This window comes from Miscanthus floridulus, chromosome 7 (assembly GCF_019320115.1).
Source record: "Miscanthus floridulus cultivar M001 chromosome 7, ASM1932011v1, whole genome shotgun sequence".
Taxonomy (NCBI): domain Eukaryota; kingdom Viridiplantae; phylum Streptophyta; class Magnoliopsida; order Poales; family Poaceae; genus Miscanthus; species Miscanthus floridulus.
The window spans coordinates 73,432,456-73,444,245 of NC_089586.1; positions in this window are offsets into that span (position 1 = coordinate 73,432,456).

Consider the following 11,790-nt stretch of genomic DNA (forward strand, 5'->3'; position numbering starts at 1 on the left):
TAAAGATGAATTGTATATAACTTCATAATCATTCCATATTGTCTTGTTGCATGTATTTTGGGTTAGTACAACTTGAGTTATGAATTAAACTAGAAGCTGCTGTCTACAACCCTCAATCTGTGAATGCAGTGAATGACTTGATTGCTTTATATGAGTTGATGTGATGATTTAGATGCTTAGGCTGATTAAGATAAATTGTTAGTTGCAGGTGCTAGACCTCTTACTGAAGATGAACAACTTTACCTTAGGTTGTTAGAGCTTGGTGAGTGTGTAGTTCTTGTTTTCAAGAAGAGATATGCACCTACTTAGTAAAGTAAATATTAATCTTGTATCATCATGTCATTCATGTGTCCACCTATACATGGCTGTACATTTTATCATCACCTTTCATCTTTTTTGCATGCCTGACTCTTATGCTATGCATATGTATGCAATAGGTGTTCTGGAGGGAGTCACTCTTCTAGAATTTGAACAAGGACTTCTAGAGGAGCAGCAGCAAGTTTAGGAGCAGGAGGTGTAGCCCCCAGAAGGTGGAGGCAACGAAGAAGAACTACTTGAGTGCCCGGATTTCCAACCTTCCTATTTTCTAAAAGGCAAGCCCCGGAGTATTCTAAGTCTCCTATATTTTAAAAATGTCACTTTGAGTATCTTTATATGTTTGATGCATTAAGTTATAGGAGTTGGATGCAAACACTTGTTGCATACCTATCTCTTCCTTGTCTAGTAAATGTACCTTGAATCCTATTTAGGTCCAGGAGTGAATCAATGCTTAGACTGGTAAAGTCAGGTGATTTCTTGTCACCTACAAGATAGGATGATATCTGGTCACGGTTGGCTATATTTGCTATCGTGGAAATAACCATGTGTTAATAATGAATGGAGACCGGGCGGGATGTCGATAGAGAAGCAACAAGGCATGGAAGTCTTGGGTGTGGATCTATCCCCGTCTATGTCGGTTAAGGACCGATTCATTGTATGTCCTTATGTCATGTTGAACGCATGCCTATCACTTAGTTGGCCGGATAACTTGTTCCGACCACGAAGCCGTGTAGCTCAACTCAGGCCAAAAGCCAGGAAGTGAAAGTGCGCACTCTGGTGGAAGTAAGGATGTGCGGGGAGCCATTGGCATAAGTTCGAGGGTATATTGAAGTCCTGGCAGAGTGGATTCCTTGAGAATGCAGCGCTGCTCGGGCCCACGAATTTAGTTCCTGAGTTGTACCAAAGGTGACCCGAGACAACAACGTAGAAACACCTAATTGAACTTGATGGTTATAATGATGATGATGATGTTACAATGTTACACCTGATATGGTTACTAATGTTTGTATTCTAATCAAGTGCTTGCTTTAGTACAAGTGCTAATCTAGATGACAGGTTTAATATTGGTAACTTGCTGCTTAACTCAAAATTTAAATTATGCCCTTGTATCATTAAAGCTTTTATGCAAAATGGTTGTCAAGCGAGATCCACCGATAAAGCCTTGCATACTCCTTGGTGTCATTTATTTTTGGTTTACGATGGGTAAGTCTAGCTGAGTACATTGTCGTACTTAGGGTTTATTCCCTCTTATTACAGATGACATGCTTTATAATGGGTACTACAACTATTGTCTCCACCTTGCTGGTGATGAAGACTAGATCATGGGTATGATCTCCTATGTTATCTTATCATGATGCTTTTGATGGATATGACTATGGAACTGGCTTGTATTTGAACTATGTGTGTGTGATGGTTTCAAACAACTTTGCTTCCACTAATTGTGAACTTGTGTTGTAATAACTATGTGAACTCTGATGTATGCGAGATACTTGTGAACTACTTGTGAAATGGATGTAACATATGGCTTGTTATGTTGAATCATGTACGATCTTGGTTGTATGCGAGTTGGTTTGAAATCCTTCATGGTTTCAGCGGACTATCGGGTTTATATGGTCTCAAGTATGATGGTTTGATCACTCCGGTGATTGCTTTTGTACTTGTGCTCTTATAAATTGGTCGGTTCTATTACAGCTGGCATCGAAGCAAGGTTCAACATTAAACATGTCATATGTGTATTTAAAACAAAGGTTTTGTCTACAAAAATCGATTTTTTACAACTTATAGCCACTTATATATAGGTGTGTTCAAATCTAAACCATCCGCTTGGGTGGTAATGTATGGATCAATTGCCTCTATGCCCAGGTAAGTGTGAGTTGTGAGAGCATGATCGTCCAACTGTCGGTCTAGGGGAGAGTTAGCTATGGTTACTTGAATATTTACATGTTACACACATGTATATATGAAGGTACTTAATTGTGGGTATATCTATCGGGTAGCTATGGATACCGAAGTATATATATCTGGGGATGTATATATGGAAAGTATCTTAGTTTACTACTTTCATTGTGTGCTTATTTATCTCTTATGGGGATGGGCTACAATGAACTTGCCTTTAGGGACACTAACAATGCAACGTGTAGCCGATTAGATATGTATATGGAGAGAACGTGTGTATGCCACCGCCTATGTCGCTAGAATTATAAATTTTCCTAAGCTTTGTGAGGACGCACGGAACGTGCATGCATCATGTTCACTCATGTCATTATATTTTTGCATCACTCCCTCCCTTATCATTAATTATCCCATTATATATTTCTTATCATGTAAGATAATCCTCTCACGCCCAAATTGCAATGTTACTATAGATGGCCGCACCAGCACTCCCGCCTAGGAGCAACACATTCCTGCATGTGTTTGCCACTCCAACCCTGTTGTGGAGGGTGCTATATTCAGTGGGATACGCTGAGCCACCTCGTTATACTTGGAAGCAAGTAGAGGCTGAAGGATAGTCGCTGTGGTATGACGTTGAGGTGGTTGTGCCACCTCACGAAAACAGACCACAGTGGCTTGGTTGGAGCGTCGAAGCTGATGGACAAACCCCTTAGGAAGGTGCCCAAGTGGCAGCCTTGGAAGTGCTAGTTGATATTTGCCAAGAGTTTGGTGATGAGTTGGTCAATGGACTAGCCGAGTCCATTCCTTGAGTAGCCCCGTCAGAGGCAGTTTGGCTAGATTTTGGGGGATGATCCCTTGGTAATGACTGAGACAGAGTGGGCATAGAGCTCTAGACCAGCCATGAGTGCTATGATGGCTGTTCTAAAGATGTTCCATGATCATCAAAGCACTTATGTTAGTGTTTTGATAGCTCTTCCGCAGGCACATAATAAGCGGCGCAAGTGGTAGAAACATGCGCGCAAGTATGGTAAAGAGCTTAGAGCAGCGCAAAATGAGATATGTGGTTTTATGGATGCTTTAGAAACTCACAAGCAGCAGTTTGTGAGCGCTATCAGGGAAAGAGATGCTAACCATGATAAGATCATGCAGTTGACTTGTGAGCAAGATGACGCAATCCATCTAGCACAAACTAGGAGCCATGCTTGGGTCATGGTAGAAATTTAGGTTGAAATCAGAGAGAATGAACTCCTCCGCCAGATTGAGGAACTATAGATTGACGTTCACCATCTCAATAATCAGATCAATCTAATTCCTCACCCTATTCTAGAGTACCCCATGGTGGGAGGACCACAAGTGATCTTTGCTGATGATGATGGCATGGAAATAGATGCCAATGTTGTCATAGTGCCTGAGGCTGCAGAAGAAGAAGAGGAGGAACTTGAGCCTATCGAGGATGAAGTTGGTGAAGGAGTGGTTGATGAGGATGCGTAGTTTAGCTGTAGCACTAAGCTAGATGCACTAGTCCATTATCTTTTGCTTTCTTCTAGAAGGACATGTAAGTTAAATTTAGTTAGTGACTTTGATGTAATCTCTAAGACTTGCATGTTTGCTCTATGTGAATGTGAGCATTAATAAAAGTCTAGCTTTGATGTTAGCAAAAATTTGGCATGTATGTGTATGCATCATGAGAATGTGTGAAGTAAAGTATTGGTGATGTTGTGAGGATGAATTATTGTGCCTCTGTTTATTGTATGAAATTATTCTCTCCAATAAGTTTAGTTTGGCATAATTCTACAATTCATCTGTAATGTTCCTGACATTGTCCATCATTACTCACTGTTGCACTTCTGCAAATGTCACGCAATCTGCGCTCGGGCAGAGGTAGGGGTAGTGGTGAGGAGGATCTTCCACCGCCACCACCGCCCACGCTAACAATCTGTTGGTCATGCTTGTTGAAGGTCAGCGTGCTTTGGGGGATGCCATGCGTACCCTAGCGCAACATCAAGCACATGGTCACAATCAATGTCAGGGGCTAGAGCCAAATCAATATAGTGATTTTAAAGAGTTCCAAGACACCAAGCCACCAATTTTCAAAGAAGCTGAAGAGCCGCTCTAGACAGAAGAGTGGCTGAACACGCTTGAATACAAGTTTCATTTGCTAAGGCTGATGGAATAGATGAAGGTGGAGTATGCTTCACATCAGTTGCAAGGACTTGCAGGTATATGCTAGCGTCATTATAGGTCTACCTTACTTGAGAATGCTCATATCACTTGGAACCAGTTCTAGGATGCTTTCAAGGGGCATTATATTCCTCCCGGCTTGATGGCCATGAAGCACACTAAGTTCATGAAGCTGGTACAAGGCACCAAGAATCTTACTGAATATCTTCATTCATTCAATCATTTGGCAAGGTATGCCTTAGAATTTGTTTATATAGAGGCGAAGAAAATCGCTAGCTTCAAGAGAGGGCTTAGTCCCAAGCTGATGAAGACCCTAGGGAACAACAAGAGTGTTACTTTTAATGAGTTCACGAGTGATACTCTCACTCAAGAGAACAACAATACTATCTGTGCAGCTTCCAAGAATCGCAAGAGGGCCTATGAGGCAAGTGCATCTCAGGCTAAAGCTCCTGTAGCGGTAAGAAATCAGTTTCGCCCACCTATTGCAGCCATAAGGTATCATCCGCCTCAAAGGAAGAATTAGACCAAGACTTGGTTCCATAAGGCCTTTACTGTTGAGACTTTTCCCTGTGTGCCCTTATAAAAGATCGTAATCCCCTGTGTGCCCCTGAAAAAATTCAGCGGTCTTCAGCGCCACTACTCCAACTTTTTCGTGTCATCCATGCCACTTCCGTCAGTTTGGGCTCTAACGCCGTTAACCTGCAGGTGTGAAAAGACGAAAATGCCCTTAAGTTCAAATATGTTATTAATTTTTTTTGAGCATCTTAACGACTTCAAATGAAAAAACTCAAAACTAGAAAGTTGTAGATCTCGTCGAGATCTATAATTTTCATATAAATTTTTTTTTCATTTAATTTCGCAAAAAAAATAATATGATTTTTCTAAGATATATTAATCATATCAAATCATATTTTTTTTGCGAAATTAAATGAAAAAAAAATTTATATAAAAATTATAGATCTCGACGAGATCTACAACTTTCTAGTTTTGAGTTTTTTCATTTGAAGTCGTTAAGATGCTCAAAAAAAATTAATAACATATTTGAACTTAAGGGCATTTTCGTCTTTTCACACCTGCAGTTTAACGGCGTTAGAGCCCAAACTGACGGAAGTGGCATGGATGACACGAAAAAGTTAGAGTAGTGGCGCTGAAGACCGCTGAATTTTTTCAGGGGCACACAGAGGATTACGATCTTTTATAAGGGCACACAGGGAAAAGTCTCTTTACTGTTCCTCTTCCAAAAGGCACCATAGGACTAGGGAATTCTTTTATTCCACCAAGTAACATGCCCTACTGGAATTGTGGCAAGTCAGGTCATTGGTCCAAGAGTTGTCCTTATCCTCAGAAGAATAATCAGAAGCAGGGGAATTCTGGTATTCATCAAGGTCATGTTAACTACACCAACATGACAAAGATACCCTCAGGTGAGGTGGTCACTACTAGTAAGTTTCTTGTGAATCAACATCCTGTAGTTGTACTATTTGATTATTGTGCTTCGCATTCATTCATGAGTCCAGTATTTGCATCAAAGTACAATCAGAAGGTAATTACACTATCCATGGGTAGTTATTGCATTAGTGCAACTAGAAGTAATATTTCTACAAATCAGGTAGTGTAGGATGTGAGTATCGAAATAGAGGGATGAGTGTATACGTCCGATCTAGTAGTTTTGCTAGTATTAGGTATAGATGTAATCTTGGGGGTGAAGTGGATGAGCGGTCATGGAGTGTTCATCGATACTTCCACTAGGGTCATGATGTTGAGGGATCCTATCAGTAATGAGGCTTTCCTGGTGCCACTTCCCAGAGATCTCGACCTCCACCACACCACCAATGCTATCTAGACCCCAAGAATTGAGGACATTCTGATAGTTTGTGAATTTCCAGATGTATTTCCTGATGACCTACCTAGTTTACTGCTGGATCGAGATATCAAATTCAAGATCGAGTTAGTGTTGGGTACTACACCTATTTCTAGAAGGCCTTATAGGATGCCACCCAATGAGTTAGCAGAGCTGAAAGTTTAGTTACAAGATCTATTAGAAAAGGGTCTTATCTGACCTAGTGCATCTCCCTAGAGTTGTCCCGCTATATTTGTGAAGAAGAAGGATAAGTCATTGCGCATGTGTGTGGATTATCGTCCACTCAATGTCGTGACAATCAAGAACAAGTACACATTGCCTCGCATTGATATTTTATTTGATCAGTTATCTAAGGCAAAGGTATTCTCCAAAATTGATTTGAAATCTGGCTATCATCAGATAAAAATTAGACCGAAGGATGTACCTAAGACCGCTTTCTCCACCAAATATGGGGTGTATGAGTATCTTGTTATGTCTTTTGGTTTGACCAATGCTCCTTCACACTTCGTATATATGATGAATTCGGTATTCATGATGGAACTAGACAAATATTTGGTTGTCTTCATTGATGACATTTTGATCTTTTCCACAAATGCTGAAGAGCATGCCGAGCATCTGAGAATTGTTTTATCCAGACTGCGAGAACATAAGCTTTATGCCAAGTTCAGCAAATATGAGTTTTGGCAAAAGAAAATACCTTTCTTGGGTCATGTGTTGTCTGATGAAGGGATTTTAGTGGATCCAACTAAGGTGCAAGAAGTCTTGGATTGGAAAGCACCAACTTCAGTGCATGAGGTTAGGAGTTTTCTTGGTTTGGCTGGCTATTATCGTCACTTCATCTCAGATTTCTATAAAATAGCCAAGCCCATGACCAGGTTGCTTCAGAAAGATGTGAAGTTTGTTTGAACTCCAGAGTGTGAAACTGCTTTTCACACTTTGCGAACTTTATTGACTTCAGCTCCTATCTTGGCACAACCTGATATCGAGAAACCTTTTGATGTGTTTTGTGATGCATCAGGTACCAGTTTAGGATGTGTTCTTATGTAGGAAGGTCAAGTTATTGCTTATGCCTCGCGTCAGCTAAGTAAGCACGAAGTCAATTATCCAACTCATGATCTAGAGTTAGCTGTTATTGTCCATGCTCTGAAGATTTGGAGGCATTACCTACTCGGCAACGTGTGTCATATCTATACCGATCATAAAAGTCTCAAATATATCTTCACTCAACTAGAATTAAACATGAGGCAGAGAAGGTGGCTAGAGTTGATCAAAGATTATAACTTAGAAGTACATTATCATCCTGGCAAAGCAAATGTGGTTGCCAAGGATTTGAGTAGAAAGTCTCATTGTAATTCTCTCTTGGAAGGAGATTTTCATCTGGCATATCTGTTACATCCTACTATGTTGTACAATATTACTCTCAGTTGCTCTCTTGAAAGTAAAATCATCGAACTTCAGAAATCCAATGTGGGTGTGTTCCACATAAAATGGAAGATGAAGGAGCAAGAAACAAAACACTTCCAAGTAGATGAAAAAGGTGTCCTATGGTTTAAGGATAGACTAGTAGTGTCAAAGGATAAAGAGCATAGAAACCAAATCTTAGATGAAGCTCACTCCTCCAAGTTATCTATTCAATCGGGGAGTAGTAAAATGTATCAAGACTTGAAACCTCGCTTTTGGTGGACCAAGATGAAGAAAGAAATCGTAGCTTATGTTGCAAGGTGTGACAATTGTTGTAGGGTCAAGGTAATTCACTTGAAGCCTGCTAGACTTCTTCAACCATTGTCTGTTCTAGGATGGAAATGGGAAGAAATTTGTATGGATTTCATTGTTGGACTTCCCCCTACCCAAAAGAATTTTAATTCTATATGGGTAATAGTGGATCTTTTAACCAAGTCTACCCATTTCATACCAGTTAGAACTGATTATCGACCAAGTGACTGTGCTGAGTTATATTTTAATTAGGTAGTACGTCTCCATGGTGTTCCTAGAACCATTGTATTTGATAGAGGACCTCAGTTCACTCCTCATTTTTTGGAACATTTGCACAAGATGTTAGGCACCAACTTAGTCAGAAGTTCTGCTTATCATCCGTAGACCTCCGGATAGACAGAGCGGGTGAATCAAATATTGGAAGACATGTTGAGAGCTTGTGTCATATCTTCCAAGGGTTCATGAGAGAAGTGGTTACCTTTGGCTGAATTTTCCTATAATAATAGCTATCAAGAAAGTATCAAGATGGCTCCGTTCGAAGCGTTGCATGGCCGCAAATGTAGAACTCCTTTGAACTGGGTTGAATCTAGAGAAAGGAGATACTACGACATTGATTTCATTGAGGAGGCTAAACAACAAGTCCATACTATCCAGAAACATATGGAAGCTGCTCAAGCTAGGCAGAAAAGCTATGTGGATAAAAGAAGGAAGCCCATTGAGTTTGATGTTGGTGATTACGTTTATCTAAAAGTATCACCGATGAAAGACGTGCAACGGTTCAGAGTAAAGAGGAAGCTTGCACCTAGATATGTAGGTCCATATCTAATCATAGAGAAGAGTGGGAGAGCAGCCTACAAGATAGAGTTACCTTATGAGATGAGAGCTATCTTCAATGTTTTTCATGTATCTCAATTAAAGAAATGTCTCTGCGTTCCGGAAGAAAGAGTTTCACTTAGAAATATCAAGTTGAAATTAGATCTAACCTATGAAGAAAGGCCGGTGCGGGTTATTGATACTAAAGAGAGAGTAACCCAGAGTCAGGTGGTCAAGTTTTACAAGGTCATGTGGAGTAGGTAGTGAGAGCGATGCAATGTGGGAACGGGAAGATTATTTGAAGGATGTCTACCCTACCTTCTATTCAAAATGGTACGCTTTTCAAATCTCGGGATGAGATTTTTATAAGGGGAGGGTTGTAACACCCTAGGTGTTAGGATTGCATAATTGCACTTGCATTTGCATGAGCATAAGCATCATGCATTCATATATGAGCATTTACATGTGAAACATACAATTAAAACATGTGAAACTTGCCTTGTTAATCTATATTTGCCATATGTGTATGCTTATGATCATGTGTGATTAAGTGCAAGTGGTTGATTTTGATCACCATGACACCTTAAACATGCTTAGATTATCACATGGAACAACTTTGGTATTCATGACTAAGGCTAGTTTGGTCTCTAAGTCATATCTAGTGTAAATCATCAATTTCAAGTTGCATGTTTGACTGGAGTTGAACGTCACTTTAGAAACTTTGCATGGATGTGCACCCTAAAACAAAGTTGTAGAACTCAAGTAGTGTAACAACTTTTATTTTTGGGTCATAGGCTAATTCAGCTCCTAACATGCTTAAAATTGGCTCACAAAAATCAATACAGTGCTGTTTGAAAACTTGGAAAATATTTCTAAGTCTTGCAATGCTTTTCAGATTTCGTGAAGGGTACTTTGGTGACATATAGTTTGAAAACCATGGCAATCTAGACTAAGTTGGTATTGGCAATGTTGATGTACTCACTTAGCTCTATCACGTAGTGTAATTGGTTGATCATTATGTGTCACGGTTTAGGAATTAGGACTGGGTAAAAACGCACTGTCAAACAATTGATGATGGGCCTGGTGGCCATCTCGGCCTGGCCATCATGGCCGACCACCGTCAGGCCGCTAGCAGCATGTGACATTCGTACGGCAGCATCGGGCCCACCGATCAGGCCAGAGGAGCCACAAACCCACCACGACGCGCTGTTGTCTTCGTTTGCTTCATCCACCTTGTTTCGCTACTACGCACGAGCCGCAACAGAGTCACCACCATTGGCTTAAGCCCCGCCACCGCTGAGCTCCCTCATCATCGCACCATTGCCACCTCCAACTAGCCAATAGCTTTGCCGTCTTCCTCTTTACCTCCTCGATATAGTTGTTGGACCAGGCAAGCCACGGTGAGGGCGAATTTGTCATTCTTATCCTCGCTGGAGTCGCTGTATCCATGGTCGCCTTCATGGCGAGCTCGCCGCTGCTCTGCTCCCTTGCTCATTCTCCTTGCTTCTTCACATTAGCACTAGCTATGGGTGTAACCAAGCCTCGGGGGACCTTACGGTGAACCATAGTCTCACCAGAGTTGAAAATGATGGCTAGCATCGCCGCGCTCTCGCTGCTGCTCCACCGCGCACGTGGACAAACCTCGTCGGTGCTCCCACCCTAACCCTAGGTAGTCTCGGTAGGTCCGCGTGGTTACCACAAAACTCTTGCGCCCCTCATAGGGCCTTGCCATGGCTGGAGATGGCCAGCGCACCTCCGTGCACCATCGCCATGCCGCCATGGCTGGCGATGAGCCTTCTCTGGTGTGCCCGTGCTTCAACCTCCTATACCTATAGACACGAGAGGATGTGAGGATCATGATGGTGGGGTCGGTTTCACCAAAAAGCTCGCTGTCGGTGAGCTAGCGCTAGTCAAATCTCCTCCCCTATCTTTGTTCGACTAACAGGTGGGTCCGTTGACCTGTGGGTCCCATGCGTCAGCGACTGTAGCTTTAGGTTTTGTTTTATTCTTATCCAGAATTTTGTGCTAAATTTGGAAAATCATATCTAGAGCTAGGAGTGTCCAAATTGAGTGAACCAAATTTTGTTGGATTCCTCATGAAGTGTAGTATTTGATAAAAATATGAAATGCACTATTTCTTGTATTTTTCTTAGAGAATAAAATAGATCTAGATAAATGTTTTTTGAATGTTTTCAATCTTGTAAAATGTATAACCTAAGCTAGGAAAGTGCTAAAAAATTTATTCCAATTTTGTTTGTCTTGTCCTGTCATGTACTACCTAGGAAAAATATTGGTTGCACAGTGATCTTGCTGGAAATAGGAGTTTGCTATTTATCTTAAATAAATGTGAGATTCTTGTGCTATTTTTCATGGTAAAAACATGTGTCCAATGAGCATGAAATTTATTGCACAGTGTTCTTATGCTATGATGAAGCTAAGAAAAATATGAATTATGTTGTTTGATACTTTTCAGTAGGATTTCCTATTTATGCTATTTTAAGCCCTGCTGGTTTGTCATTTTTGTGTAGGATGTTGTACATGTTCAAATGCTATGAAATTTATACAATAGACTATTGGGGACATGTATAAGCTACTGTATTTTTGTGGAATTTATTGTACACTTTTGCTATATGTTTATTATTTCACCTAATTATCTAAATAAATTAATAAATGCATGAAAAGAATTTATTTAGGAATAGCCACTATATTTTCTAGTACTCATTTGATGTATGTCAACTATTGGTAACATTGGTTGTGCTCAAAGTACCATTCTTGTATGTAGTGAAATATTAGTTTCCCTAAAATTCACTTATAATGACTTTTTTGGATAGATTTTAGAGTTAGCAAATTACTTGGTGAAGATGATGTTTGCTATGAATCTTGCCTGTAACAAAGTTGTAGATAACTCACTTATTTAGCTCGTGTTAAATTTTCTTGGTATTTGGCCAAATAGTTTGAGTTATGACTGTTCAAAGTTGGTCTTTAGAACTAGTTGTTCTCTGGAATTTCTA